Source organism: Otolemur garnettii, unplaced genomic scaffold, assembly GCF_000181295.1.
Source record: "Otolemur garnettii isolate 467f Iridium unplaced genomic scaffold, OtoGar3 scaffold00002, whole genome shotgun sequence".
In the NCBI taxonomy this organism is placed as follows: Eukaryota; Metazoa; Chordata; class Mammalia; order Primates; family Galagidae; genus Otolemur; species Otolemur garnettii.
Window position 1 is genome coordinate 28,995,281 of NW_003852397.1, and position 15,583 is coordinate 29,010,863.

Consider the following 15,583-nt stretch of genomic DNA (forward strand, 5'->3'; position numbering starts at 1 on the left):
AGCATCCATGCCTTTTAATCAAGACTCAAAAGGTATAGACTTAGTTTACTTTTGTTATGCCAGGGTTCATTTCTTGGCCTTTTCTCCTCAGCTTAAACCCCTCTGGACTGGATCATTTCTGGGGCCCAGCTACAGAGTGAGGTACACCATGGTATGAAACATAAATCTGAAAGACCCTAAATGTGTTCCTGTTTAATATGATTTTTTAGAAGAAACATTTTATACTTAGGACTCTGTCACATGGCCTAGGAATTACTCCTGATATAATCCCTCTAACCTGTATACATGCAGAAGATACAAAGTGAAGAAATCACTTAATATCATACAAAAAATATCATACAAAACCAAATTTAACCTCCTTCTGCCCTCTGGCCTGAGAGATGGCCATTATTTAATATGGGGTCTTGCAAACAACAGTAATTATTTTATAGCAGTTATTTAAATATTTATTGGGTATACATCATATATTGGGCACTGTTCTTTAACCAATACCTGGGACCTTTATCTCAGGAGCAATGGAAATGAAAAGATCTTTCAATAAAACCAATAACATCTTTGGTCTGAAAAAAATGAGTTCCAGACATGTCAAAGTATTTCAGACTCTCTTTTATTTTACTTGGCACAAGTTGAATTGGTTGTGAGCTCCTTCAGTCACCTGTGAGGTTGAAAGCATCACGTTAGAGACTTGATTCTCTGTCTCTCCTCCCACTCCTGCCCTTTCCCATCACTAGAGGCATCTGCTTCAGCATCCCCATCACTGGAAAGGATCAAGCAGATCCTTCTCTGAGAGTCTTATTTTCTGCTGGTGTTTGAGTTGTCCTTAAGAACTTACCCTGCTGGTTCACTTTCTTGCATAGACATCCTGGACTCAACCAGAGCAGGACACATCTTAAGGCCTCTATGTTATTAAAAAACATAGTACAGTAGTAGGAATAACTATACTTCCACGTTTGCCTAGGATATGTCCAGAAAGTTCTTTAGTGTTCACTGGTCAATAGAAGTGCGAATCTTGAGAGTTCAACTTATTATGACCAGGAGAGTTTATTTTATTTACTTTTTTTTTTGAGACAGAGTCTCATTCTATTGCTCAGGCTAGAGTATGGTGGTATGATCATAGCTCGTGCAACCACAAACTTGTGAACTCAGATGATCCTCCTGCCTCTTGAGTAGCAAGGACTTCAGGTGTATGCCACCACATAATTTTTTTGTTTGTTTTTTGGGGTTTTGTGTAGACAGGAAGTCTTGCTTGTGTTACCCAGGCTGGTCTCAAACTCCTGGATCCAAGTGATCTTCCCACCTTGACCTCCCAAAGTGCTGTGATTATAAGTGTGAGCCCCTGAGCCTGGCCCAGACTGGATGATTCTGAGTGATAATTTATGGTGCTTATAAAATATTCATCTCATTGGATTTAGAAATTCTACTAGGCAGTGAGAAATTCCTACAAGAGTCAAAGAATGTATTCTTCTATCATTAAAAATTACCAGTCTCAGAGTGGTTTTGATTTGCATTTCTCTGATGATCAGGAGTGATGAGCATTTTTTCAATGCACTCAATTCTAATATGAAGCCAGTCGACAATCTCATACGTACCCTCGTAAGAGAAAAACTCAAATCAACTCAAGGTGGGAAAGCAGGGGAATGAGGGAGTGGGGAGAGAGAGGAGGGAGGATGATGGTGGGGTCATGGTGCACGGACACCTCTGGGGGGTGGGACACAATTATAAGAGGGACTTTACTTAAAGAATGTAATCAGTATAACCTAATTCTGTATACTCTCAATGAACCCCAAACAATAAAAAATAAACAATGTCAGTCATCTTCGCTTTCACAGATACAACTCCTGCTTTTAAATGATTTAGATATTAGAATTATGTCATCCAATACAGTAGTCACTAACCACAGGTGGCTATTTAAACTTAAACTAGTCCAAATTAAATAAAATTTAAAATTCCATTTCTTAATTATGTTAGCTCCCCTCCAAGTACTTAGTAGCTACAAGTAGCTAGTGGCTACTATTGTGGATAATTCAGAAATAGAACATCTCCATCATTGCAAAAGTTCTATCAGTGCTGATTTGAAAGAATATACAGATATGCATATACCAATCACAAAAGACTGTATAAAATGTTATAGTGAAAGAAATGCCCACCGGTGTGGGCACCCATATGGCACAATTGTGTTTAGTCTCCCTTGTTTGCAAATAATAGAAAAAACAATGCTATCAGTTATTTATTAACACAATAAGTTGTTTAACAAACCACTCCAAAATTCAGCAGCTTAAATCAATAAGCATTTATTTAGCTCATGAGTCTGTGATCTGAAATTTTATTGGGCTTGGCTGGGTGATTCTTCTGGTCTTGACTAAGCTCACTTACATGTCCTGAGGTCAGCTGGCTATTGGCTGGGGCTACCTTAGCAACTGGACCTCGTGCATCTCATCCCCTAGCAGGCTAGCTCTGGCATGTTCCCATGGCAATAAAAGAATGAGCAAGCTCTGGCATAAAAAGCCTTCCAAGCCCCTATTTTTGCTGGCTAACATCCTAATGGCTAAGGCAAGTCACAAGACAAGCCCAGATTCATGGGGAGGGGAAATAGGTTTCACCTCTTTAGTTAAAGAAACTGCAAATTCACAAGGCAAAATCATGCATATAAGGAGAGTAGAATCAGAGTAGAATAGAGAGAGTAGAATGGATTAGTCTCTATTCCACATTAAACTGGGTTGACTTTGGAAGACTGCTTACTAGATTATGGAATTCAAAAGACTAAGAGTAGTCTAGCTTTAGCTATGACTGGATGCAGATGCTCAGATAAAGTGGTTAATAGTCTGCCCTAATCCTGAACTCCATTTACCACTGCATTGGCTTCTAAGTAATCTATCCCCTTATGATAAAGATCTATTCCCTCAGATGATAAAGATAATCAAACAATTTTAGACTCATCCCACTAGCTTCACAACTCAACAGAAAAAGTTCTGGAATTATCTCATTGGTCTGGCTTGACTCAAGTGCCCCTATATGAACCTATCACAGCAGCCTTAGAGATTGAAAGTTCTTACAGGCCAGATGTGTGCAGATCCAAGGAGCCTGAGGAGGGGAGGGGTAAATGGAGATCAGGGTAGAGATGGTTCTTCCAACGGGAATTAGCAGGCTCTTTCCAGAAAGGGAGAAAGAGATACTAAGATGGAAATGATAGAATTCCACTATGGGCAGATGTTGGGAGGGGTATGGGTGTGTGTCATGCCAAGATGCTGCCAGTAAGGAAATACAGAGGTACAAGCAGACACAAGACCCTGGAAGATCTGAAAGAAGTTTAGTCTGCAGTAGAGAGTGATAGATTCATGCTAAAGCTTTAATGAAGAAAGGAATTTTTTAAAAAGTAGAATAAAGGGGAAAGAGATAAATGGAAAGTGAAATGAGAGAGTGGGAAGGAAGGGAAAATAATAATAGGAGAAAACAGATAAGAGAAAGAAGAGCTGTGGGGCTAGGAAGGCTCTGAATTGCTTGCCATGACATTTTGGTTCTGGTCTTGTGCCTTCTTCTGGCCGGGACTATTACCAGACTCTAGCAAGTCTTTCCATTGGTTTCCTCAGCTCTGTAATAAACTCTAAAATAACTATCTAAATACCCCCCTGTCTGTAACAGAGAGTTGCATTTAAATGACCTAAAAGATGTGAATTCCCTTTAAAAACATCACACAAGTGAAGTGCATGCTTGTTACTGAGGAGGGGGGAGCAATATTGAAGGAAATATTTGGAAATATTTCCAAATACCACCCTATAGACAACACCATTCCCCCGGCCCATGAGAGTCCTTCACTGCACGTGAAGGGGGAGTGTCTTAGAAGACATCAAAAATAGGCTTCAGAAAAGAAAGAGAAGTTCAATTTAGCCATCGAAGTGCTAACCTGTTCTACTTTGTTTTTAATTAAGCAGAGTCTTAGTTTCCCATGGATGACCAGTCCATCCCTCTGTCTGTCCAACCTTCTCCTCCATCCATCCCGAAACATCCTGTATGTGTCTTTGACTTACTTAGGACTAAAGAGATAAACATATACAAGGAAATAGTGATAAAATCAAAGTAAAAATAGGAAATTGGCACCAAGGAAAATATGAAAAACCTATAGTGATTATGATTATGAATATTAGTAGCTGTGAACTCCTCAAGGACAAGAAAGCGGAGGGAACCTTTTTCATCTCAATTCCTAGACAGAACTTGGTGTCCTGCGGGAATTGAGAATTTAATTCTGAATGAAAAAAAAGAATAGCTGCAATCTATCAAATGCCTCCTCCATCCCAGGTATTTTGCATATGTCATTGTTTTATTATTGTTTCTTATCTTTCATTTAGAGAAATTTTTAAATTTGTGGGAGTATTGAAAGTATAGTATAGTTTTTGTTATAGACTCACCAGCCAGAATAATCAACCATGTTCACTTTATCTGTTTATGTTACATATGTCATTTTAAATCATTTCAGCAATTTGCTGTGAGGCATAAACCATTATTGCCATTTACACATGAAGAAGTGGAAGCTTAGCAAAGAGAAGTTCACACCACCCTAAGTTGTGGAAGCAGCACTTGACTTCGGGTTTCTTTGACTCCCTGAGGCTTACACTTACCATATGCAATATTGCTTCTTGCTAAATGACCAAGTCTGGAGCCCACCTCGGCCAGTGATCCTTTGCTACACTCATCACTTGGCTCCTATCCTGCCTGCCTTGTCCTTTTCCTTCTATGCTCCATGCATTTCTCTTTTAAGAATAGAATTCTGGGAACTGGAATGCTCCAGAATGTAGTAAAGCCATCACCCCACCTTTGAACAACAGCATGGCGATACAGAAGGACTGTAGGCTGGCTTGCCCCAGTGGAAATTTCCCTGTCTTCCTGTAGTGCCTGGCACACAGCAGGTCATTATAAATGTTTGTAAAATGAAATGAACAAGTCAGGGCACAGAATGGACTGCTGGGGATCCAGGAAGCCCATACTTCAGTCTCCACTGCACGTATGTTGACTTCCTGCAGTGTCTCAGGCACCATGGCATGTACCCCCATCTGAATTCAGACCTTAGTTCGGACCCACCTTCTTGACTTCACTTCACTTTCATCCTGTAGCTCTTTTATCTCCTTCATTTTTGTCATAACTGGATATACTTTCTGTTTATTTTAGAATCCTTACACACAGCCTGAAGTAGTACGGAGCAAGAACAGAAATGTCACCTGTCTATGCCAAACACTTGGAGCAGTATGTAGAAAATAATGGATGCTCAGTAAGTATTTGTTGAATGATCATTTGGTTTATTTAGATTTTACTCTAAACCTTTAATATGGAACCTAGTATATTTTACTAAGCATCTATTATGTACTACATACTAAGCTATTTTAGATAAATTTGGTTATTTGATTTATATCTTAAAATACCTGTATGAAGGTAAGAATTATTATTATCTACATTTTGTAGTTGACACAAATGAGACAGAGAAGATAAGCCAAAATCACCCAGCTAGTAAATCCTGGAGGTGGGACTTAAAACCAGGTCTGACTCCATGACTGCTGCATTCTGTTCTTTATCTTCTATTCCTAGGATTTCTTTGCCTGGTAAGCCAAGCATGGCTGGTTAAATGCCAAGGAGTTTCCACTGGGTGGTTGTGGGCTGCCATCTTTCCTGCAGTAGGGAGGAGAAAAGGGCTGGACATGGGGATCCCATTTGTGATCCTGCTAAGATTTCTCAGAGAGAGGCCCAGACTGTGGAAGAGAGGAAAGAAAAGGGCACTAAATAAGCCAAAGGCAGGACTTTGGGAAGCTTCCCATAGCTACGTAGCTACATAGCTTGGACTTGACTCTACCATATTCCTCTTTGGCCTGGGGCCAGGTTCCCCACACACCTAACTGAAGTTTCCTCATCTATAAAATACAGTGTAAAAATTTCTGGTACATTATTAATCATTCAGTACCAGGTCTTATTTTCAATATTAATACATTTTACCTATTGCTGTTATTAGTATTATAGCTACTGATATTAATTGGTGGAAGATGAAATTATATTCTCATCTTAGCTCTGAGACCTTGTGTCAACACTTAACCTAAGTTTCATCTGTGCTTATGGGCACTAGACATGTGGGTCATCCTTTCAGGGCTCAGTGCTAGAAGCAGCTGAAGGTGTCTAGATGAGGGCTGGAAGCCATAGGGATGGAGACAGTCATCAATTTCACTGTGGGTGGTATGTGAGCAGGACAAGGCAATGGAAGGCAGGGGCTGGGAGCCCTTTGCCATGGCAGGCATGCTCTTGGCTGCTGCTACATCTGTCATGGATGGCCCTATGTCAGAAAGCATTGCATGAAGGGAGTGGCTTTAATTCAGGCATCACCAGTAGAACAAACTGGTTCTGAGACGCTGGTTGTTGGACATGGATTATTTCTGTTCTGGCAGGCCCAGGCCTGGTTTGATAAGGTAGATGATGGACAAACGTTTTGGACAAATTCTGAAAGAGCTTCCCATTGGGAAGATGCCATGGAGTGCTGCTGGCACCAATGTTGCAGAATCTTTAAAGAAATGTCCAGTGTCCCTCATGTTCCAAATAGTAATTGAAATGTATACTGTTTATTACACTTGCATATGTTTGTAATCAAGGTACAACTCTAGTAGATGAGAAGCAAAAAGCTATAATTTGCTGCTTAGCATCATAGCTGTTGTACATTCACTTAAATAGCTTTATTTATCTTCCTCTCCATAAAGAACCTTCCATATTGCAAATTTATTGAATGGTTAATGGCCTAAAAGTATGGGGTTCATTACAGAGCGATGTATTTATTGCAGTGTTAATTAAATAAAAGCATTGTAATCTTTCCAAATTGAACAATTATGTTCATTTAAACATTTTAAACAGAAAAATCTTTTATATACTAATTGAGTTGCATAATGAAAAGCATGTGTAATGGAAATTTAAATCAAAACAAATACTGAAATAATTTGAACAATTTTTTTAACAATATAAAATGTCTACCTCCATCTTTATTGGAGCTCCTCTAACGACCAGCTTGCTTCCAGAACCCATGACCTCGAAGCAGGGTATATGGTTTCAGAGCCCACTGGCCACCCTCACATAGCAGCTGGCCAACCCTTAGACATCAAAGTTCTGGTTGGCTACCAGCCGCAGCCCCTGACACTCTGGCTGCTAGCCTGCTGCCTGACAGGCTGGCTGGAGGCCTGCAGGCCGAGCTGACAGCCTTTTCTGCAGAGTCTGATGAATGGTTTCTGGCAACAGACAGCTACGTTGTGACTGCCCATGAGAGCAGTACCCCATCTAAAAAACGTGCACTGTCTCCCCCATCTTCCCTGGGGTGGGAACCTCAGATGTGCCCAGAGTCCCTGATTTTTTATACCCAAAAGGGGTCTTTATTTGTTCTCGGAATTCCCAAGTGCTCTCCATCTCTGTCAGGCTGTGAGGAGTTGGTGACAAAAACGGTGCCATCATCAGCATGAAAGGGATTAGCTGTTTTGGTGCACTCCGGTAGGAATTTTTCACTCTCTCTATCCCGTGGCTCTAGCCCATGCTTCACTTATTTAGGGCTAAATCTGTGTGTAACATTGAGATGGGAGGGGAAGGTATGGCGGCAGAAAAACAGGCACATTTTTCAACTAGATGCTCATTTCCTGGTTCCACAGAAGGATTTGTGTGGGATTCTTGGTTTACCCATGTCTTATTCTCTTGTTTTGAAATGGTCTTTAGTTTAGCTAGACTCTGTTAGCACTGCATCTCAGATGCACAGCAAAATGCAGGCGTGTAGGCTTCCATTTCCTGACACCCAGAATTTGCTGGGATTATCAGGAGGCTTAAGGAGAGATCACTGTACTAAAACCTTTAATTATTAAAAGGTAGCAACAGCAAGTTGCTTTGGAAGCAAATTCCTGCCTGTCTTATCCTTAGGATGAAGTTTTAGAAACAAGAGTATCTAATAATAATCCTCATGCTGACTAAATATGTTAATAAAAGGGGCTTATGGCAGCATGAAGGCAAAATGTATATGTATGGAATCTGATTAAGCACATGATTCAGGCACATTTTCCCTCTGTTCCATTCATGAAAATTTGCCAGGAGTGTCACTCAATCCAAAGGGATTGAAATGGATCTCAGAAGAATGGAGGAAAAGCCACAGGTCAATCCACTTTGCCCAAGATTTTCATGGTGAGGTTCATGAAAGACAGTGAATAGCCAGCAACGTGGAAGGCGTATCCCTGTCTCAGTCAAAACTTGGACCAGAGGGTCTCAAGGCCAGGTTCTGTACCTGAAGAGAATCTAGTTCCTGGCCTTCACTCTATCTACAGATTGGAAAAAAGAGCTCATTCAAACTAGAGCCGAGTTAGTGTTCCCTCATCCTTCCTTCCCAAGTGAGGCTCAGCCACACTCTACTCAGGGGCTGGGGTGGGACTGATGTCACTGATTGGTGGGGGGGGGGGGCCTCATCCTTGACCACCAATGCATCTTACAGACTGCTGATGTTTCAGGCTCATCTGGGCCTACCTTCTCTTTATCTATTTTGGTCATAGTTCTTATTATCACTGTAAGACATGATTTTACAAAATGTGATAGAGAACCTACTCTAGATTGAGTTTAAAGAAAAGGTCCTGAGATATTTATTAGGACTCCGCCCCACATTTTATCCCTAATAGCATCCCAATTTCAACTGTGAAATTATGCCTGGAATTTTAAGAGAAATCTCTCTGGGACTTCAGCGATGTTTGGGGGAGTAAAACCATTAAAAAAAAAATAATAACAACAGCAGTAGCAATAACTTACCAAAGATCAGAAAGCTAGTTAATGATAGAGTTAGTAAATTTATACTCAGGTGGTATAGTTCTAGAGTTTACATTCTTAACTATTATTCGGTGCTAGTTCTATATCAGACAGTTCTTTGAATACTACCCCTGTTTGGAATTCATTGTTGATGATGCTGCCAATAGCAGGGTCAGAACCTCCTAGGCCTATGGTATGTCCTACTCTACAAATTCTGGCACATATTATCTTACAGTGGTCTCTAAGCAACACAGGAAGGTTGATAATTGTGTTCCCATTTAATGAATGAACACAATAAGACGTGGGGAAGTAACTGGCTTTATTCCAGGTCATGCAACCAATGAGTGGCAGAGTCAAGCCTGAATCTGAAATCCATAATAATTTGTAAATTGTTCCCTTACCTCCTCTTTTTATCTATAAGAGGAAGAATTAGCTAATTCAGTAAAAATTAAACTTCTGCTGGGAAAATCCATTGATCACAGCTACATAAGAGGAAACATTTTTTTTTTCCATTCAAATGAATGAAAATGGGTGCCTGGATCATTTGCATTCAGTATTATCAGCCAGGGCACCCCTTCTTTAACATGAATAATCAGAACAGTTTTGAGAAGCAATGAAGAAGCAGCTTCGTTATGATACTAGTCATGCCCTGTGTGAACTCCGGAGCAGAGGTTGAGGATATTCCTTCAATCATTTTCTCACCACTCAACACATTTATTAAGGTTTTACTAACTGCCAAGTACTGTTCAACGTGGTGAGGACACCGTGGTGAACAGGATAGGAAAAAGTGACAACTGGCTTTAGGAAGCTCATGTCTCAGAGGAAGAGACAGGCTCGACCAACCCATCTGAGTAAAGACCATTAAGAAACTAAAGCAGAAGGACTAATAGCCACCCCCCTTGACAGTCTGCTCTAGCACAGATACATTTCCCATCTTTCACTCTCGGTGTTTGCATCTGGAAAATGGAGATACTAAACCCTGCTTAGTATCAGTGTTGTGTGTTGTCTTTGTGCCAGGCAGTGTGCTGGATTCTACAGATAAGAATGTGAATAAAACAGACAAGATCCCTGCATGCGTGAAGTAATAGGCTTGAACAGAAATAAGTGAGTAATGAAAAGAATTTCAGAATGTATTAAATCTGTGGAATCTTATTCAGCCAACTTTTTCAGTAAAGGGGCAGAGTGTAAGTTTTTGGCTCTGCAGGCCATAGGATCATGTTATAACTGTCAGTTCTGTCACTGTAGAGTGAAGGAAGCCACAGACTGTGTATGAATCAAGGTGTACAGTTGTATTTCAATAAAACTTTATTTGCAAAAGAGGGTGACGGGCCAGATTTGACCCTTCATTTATAACTTGCCAGCCTCAGCTCTTGAGTAAGAACTATTCAAAGGAGCCTTGAAGGAAGTAGATCTCTATCTAAGAGAAGAGGTCTTGGTCCTGGGAAAGGGCATTCCAGGCAGAGGAATTGTGGAGGTGGAGATGTTGCAGTGGTAAAGAGAATAAGGCCAAAGGAGTGGCTATGAGAGCTGGGAGAGGAAGAGAGGTGTGGAGTGGGCTGAAGAGGTGGGCAGGGTTCTAATATGGAAGTCTAATAGGCCTTACACAAAGACAGAGGCCTCTTTTCTATCTACTTAGATTGGGCGATGGATACAGACAACTCCTCCTGCAGCAGGTCCCACTGGCCCAAAGCAGCCTACCTGTCCATCTGTGGTTGGAGGGAGCAAGTTCTCCTTTTATGCAGGCTGCGGATAGGGAAGAATAAGGGCCAAGGTCCACTGATTTATGGATTTGACCCACAAATTCTCATAGAACCCCAATCAATGTTTAGGGCCCAGGTTTTGTTCAATGGCAGCTTGCTATTTAGAGCTGACCATTATTCACAGCTATTATTGCCCAACATGGGGAAATCTCGCGAGTTCCTAAGTTCAGTTCAGATAAGCAGTTTGTTGTTTGGTTGCTTCTCTACCTCTCACGAGTCAACATGATACTCCTACCTCTCTATCTTCCCTGGAGGCCAAGTCCTGTGCTGCAAATCCCTTGCCCTCAAGACATTTTTGTGGCAATTTTAGTTCTGCCAAACAGCTGCCCATGGTGTCCTCCCCTTTCATGTTTCTCTAAGACCCCTCATGGCTTGGTCTCCACTTGGCCCCCAGTGCCCAGGTTGTTCTTCATCAAAGAGTTTCCTACTATGGAGGAATATTTCTGATTGCCAGATCCCTGGAAAGGAAGCTGTTAAAGCAACACAAAAGCTTTCCAACCCTTTACGAACTTTATTTTCCTCCCTGGGTACCACCAAGATCTTACATGCCTTCCTGCCCTATGTGAGACTTCAGAGGAGGGTGGAGATGTGTCCTTGGCAAACATTTCCCAGACTCACATGTCCTATGTTTGTGACATCTGTCTTATGTTGCCGGGTATATTTTTTCTGGATTGGATAAAATTTTGAACAAAGATTCCTGTTTTTATTTCCGGAAATTTTGTGCGTCACTGTAAATCATATATAATTATGTGCATAAGAACCAAAAAAAGAAATATTTGGGTTGGAACTCTGATGCTTTGATTTGGCTACTTTAACCAGTTAGGTCCAATTGAATGGAGTCATTTTCAATAACTCCCCAAAGATAGTCGAGTAATAGTAATAGAGCTTTCCCAAGGGTATTGAGTGAGAGAGTAAGACTCATTAAGGAAGCAAACTAATTATCTTTAATGAGTGGATTGGTCTGTGGCAACATGATACAAAAGCTTTCTCATTTCTGATAAAACAGCAGAAGTAGCTGTGGCATGTGTATGTAAGAGTGTTTCAATTTGAGTTAGCTTTTAAGTTGTTTGCAAGGAGGCACCCTACAAAACAGGCAGGGGGTATTTAGAGGCAACTAGACTCAGCCTGGTGGTTGGGTGGGGGCAAGCCTCAGAAGACACAATCCCTCACCTGCAGATTTTGGGATTGTTTTTGCTACTGAAAAGGCTAGTTGCCAGCTTATTGCTCTTGCCTGCAGTGGTTAAAACCATTTCAGTGATTATGGCACCAGAGTATGTAAAGAAAATTTTGTCTGAAATGCCTCTTGGTTAGAAGTCTTGGCTGCTAGTAACATAAACTGGTTTTGATTAAATGAAGCATTGGAGAATTTATTAGGAGGACCAAGAAGACAGGAGCAGCAAGGGAAGTAAAGCTCATAGCCAGGCCAGTCTGATCAAACAGTGACACTACCTCTCACTCTGGAGCCCGGAGACCAAGCTTCAAGGTGGAGAGAGGCTGCTCTGTCTGTGCTGGATCTGTGAAAGGTGTGTCTGGCCCTGACTCTTTGACTTCCATACAGGAAGGTGGTACAGGAATTACACTCCCCCCAGGACCCCACAATGGCATCTCGAAAGAGGTTATTTCCTAGTAAAGTATTAGAGTGATTCAGAATTTATAAATTAGAGGGAGAAAGATGGTGAGTGAAAGAGAGCAAAGAGAGAGGCCCTTTGTGCAGTCCTTAGATGTCCTCTTGACTCAACCCCTCCTTTCTCTACCAAATTACATTCCAAGTTGAAAGTTTCATAATTCCTTTGTCATTCGGTGTTTTCTATTCTACCTTGCCAGTGGTGGCAACTGGGATTAGGAAACTGGAAGAGAGAGTGGGGGGCAAAGAGAAGAATTGCTGGGTCTCATTAAACCCTCCAAAGTTAATTCATTTAATGCTAATATAACTAGTGTTTTCGCCCTTAAGTCTTTATGTGTTCTCATGGCTCTCTCTGGCTCATGTGAATGAATGAATGAGTATGTGATTTCCTGTGATTCATTCACTTGTTATTTTCTTTTCTGTGAAATGTCTACTGACTACTAACTTTGTAAAAGGCAACCATCTTGGAAAGGGGGCCACTGAAAATCCATGAGCTCACCATATGGACAGGGCATCATGTCTCCAATAACCTATAATAAAAGGCAGTTGGTAAGAAAAGGAAAAAGGATAGTAGCAGAGATGAGTTCATGCCCACTTGCAGAAAACAAGGAAGGCTTCCCCAGGGCAGCAGGATTTGAGCAAGGCTTTGGAGGATAAATAATGTACCCTTCAATCTAGGGAGTTCCGGACATAATGCCTGTGCTGCAGTGATGGGGATGGATGTGTATATGTGTCTGACTCCACAGGTGCAGGTCACATGCATTTGTGAGCATTAGAGTCAAAACTTTAACAACTGGGCCCTCAGTTACAACTGTCACTAGCCAGTCCAGCATACCAATGTGTAACAACTAAACAGCAGCCCTAGCTCTCTGGTTAAGAAGATACTTAAGTTAGTCGAATGGAACATGCCCACTTAGATCAACTCTAGGCATCATTTCCTTCAATTGTATTAAGGGAAAGGGGAATCTGGTGTCTCCTTTTCTGTCTTGGATCCCCAGAGTATCTCCTAGTATAAGCATCTGCCTATATTGAGGGCAATTCTGCTGCTTAAAAATATGTACATGCTTAAACAACATGGCCCTTGTAGTCAAGCCAGCTACTTCTTCAGTGCTCCACTGAGGGAACAGAAATTTCTTTCCTTGCTTATGGAAGGATTCAGTGCTCTCTGCTGACAGAGGTGTGTCTGTGCATTCTACTGCATGGACAGTTTCAGAGATTTGCAAGGAAGGGTATACTCTTGGTGAGTTTTGTCTTACTGACTTTAGAACCAAACCCTCATAATACGGGGCTTTACTACACACAGTCTGATGCTGGCATCCAGGTAGAATGACAAGAGTCATGTATAGGGACTAGGATCAGTCTCCGATTTATGTCCCCCCCTGTGGACAGTCGCCATTAGTGGTGAGCCCTCCTGGGCTCTCCAGCCACAGCCAAGTGGAATCATTGGCTTGCCTTTTGTCTTCTCCCTCTCTCTAGGGGCATCCAAGCTGTAGCCCATGGGTCACATACAGATTATTTGAGGACTGTTTCGCTTATCTTTGGTGTTGCATAACATGAAAAGTGTACATAGACCTTTTCTTATTCTCATCAGCTGTTAGTTTTTGTGTATTTACAGTGGGCCAAGACAACTCTTACTCTTCTGATATGCAAAAGAAAAGCAAAAAGGTTGGACACCCTTGCTACCCTATGGAGTCCACTTTTCCCTTCAGCCCCTCCTCCCATGTGACCACACGGCACCTTGGCAGGTTGGTGGTGGACAGGGAGGAGAAGCTGGCCTCCTCTGGCTCCTTCACAGTGATGGCAGCCTCCGGCCTCCTCACCTCTGTATCTTACAGCTTCCTCCTCAAACTACGTCAAATGAGTGGGGGCATTTCTCATCTTCTTGTAAACAATATTCACATCAGCAAGAGACATCAGATGTTGGTCAAGACCTGTGATAGAGGTATGTTTATTTATTTGTAAGTGTGAGAATTTTCTTCTCTCATTGTGAAGTGGAATAGAGAGGTCAGAACTTGGAACCATAGCTAGTGTTTGAGTCCTGTTTCCAAACTTTACTGGCTGTGTGATCATAAGCAAACTTAAACAAACAAACAAAAATACTCTCCATGTTTTCGTTTCTTCATTTGTGAAAAGAATGGGATAATAATAGCATTTTCCCATTAGGATGTCCCAAGTATTAAGTATGGAAATGTTTGTGAAGTATCCGAAACAGTGCCTGGCACAAAGCCAGTGCCAAGAGATAATTCTAGTTGTATTATTTGAACTCACAGCAGAGTTCATTGTCAATGATAGGGAAATAGGCAAGCTATTTGTGCAGAGGTTTGGGACAAGGTGTTTTGGGATTGCAATGGCAAGGATAGCTTCACCACAAAGGAGCCACAGTGAGTTTTTCATAGAGATGTTGTGAAGAATGGAGGCAAAGTGGGCATGGTGGATGAGATTGGGAGCCTAAACAATCCTGGCCATTTCCTCCTGGAGGGTTATATTCCACACTGAATCCCATCAGCCTTCCAAGCAAGACATACTATAGTTTAACCTTAACTTGGCTTCTCTACTTGGGCAGGTGATGATAGGGACCCAGAGTCAGGGTGGGGAAAGCAGAGAAAGTAAGGCCTTCTGGAATAGCCAGCAGGGGCCAAATATGGGTTAGTAGGCCTGGTGAGAGACTCTGGCTGGAGGTGAGCATGACCTGGGCAGAAGGTCTGTTGTTTGGATCAAGTGAGATGACTCTATGCAAAGGTGTGAAGGGAAGACTTCACCACTGTGCACAGCACCTGGAAATGGGCATTAGAAATGATTCGTAAATCCACTGACATAGTAAGCAATGATTTGTATGTTTGGGTTAAATGATCTCAAATATGACTAAGAACCATTGGTAAGAGGGAATATGCAAAGTTGAATGAGGTAGGGTTCTCTTCCAAGGCATACAAATAGAATTCTTTTGCTTGTTTTTAAATGAAAAAAAAAATAGCCTTGTACTAGTCTCATGAAGAAGCAGAATTCTCAAAAATTGAAAAGTGATACTGGAAAACATGCATACATTCTAGAAATTAAATAGAAAACTATCTGAATGTTGTTCAGGCTGTAATCCTCGGCTCTCCACTCTGGTCGAAAGCATGATTTTCTGGCACAGAAAAAAATGTTGTGTCAGTTCCTGTGTTGCAATTTCTTCTGGAATTCAACTTTAAAAGGTAAGCATTTATCTTATTGAACTATTAGCACCATTTGTCTCCAATTTATAAAACGTCTTTCCTTATCTGCCTCCCTTCAACAGTCACAGTTATCATCCCGCAAACACACAGGTATCTCCATCTGAACTGCTACATAAACTTATACAAAAATGCCTGGGAGTTATAGCGTATTTTATCTGACACCTTATTCCCATTGCTTTTTGAACATTTCTTTTTTTTTTTTT

At 41.3% G+C, this 15,583-nt stretch overlaps 1 pseudogene; it reads left to right on the top strand.

Moving 5' to 3' along the window:
- Positions 1 to 13,854: 13,854 nt before the first annotated feature.
- Positions 13,855 to 15,583, top strand: part of LOC100961257 — a 179,625-nt pseudogene continuing 177,896 nt past the window's right edge.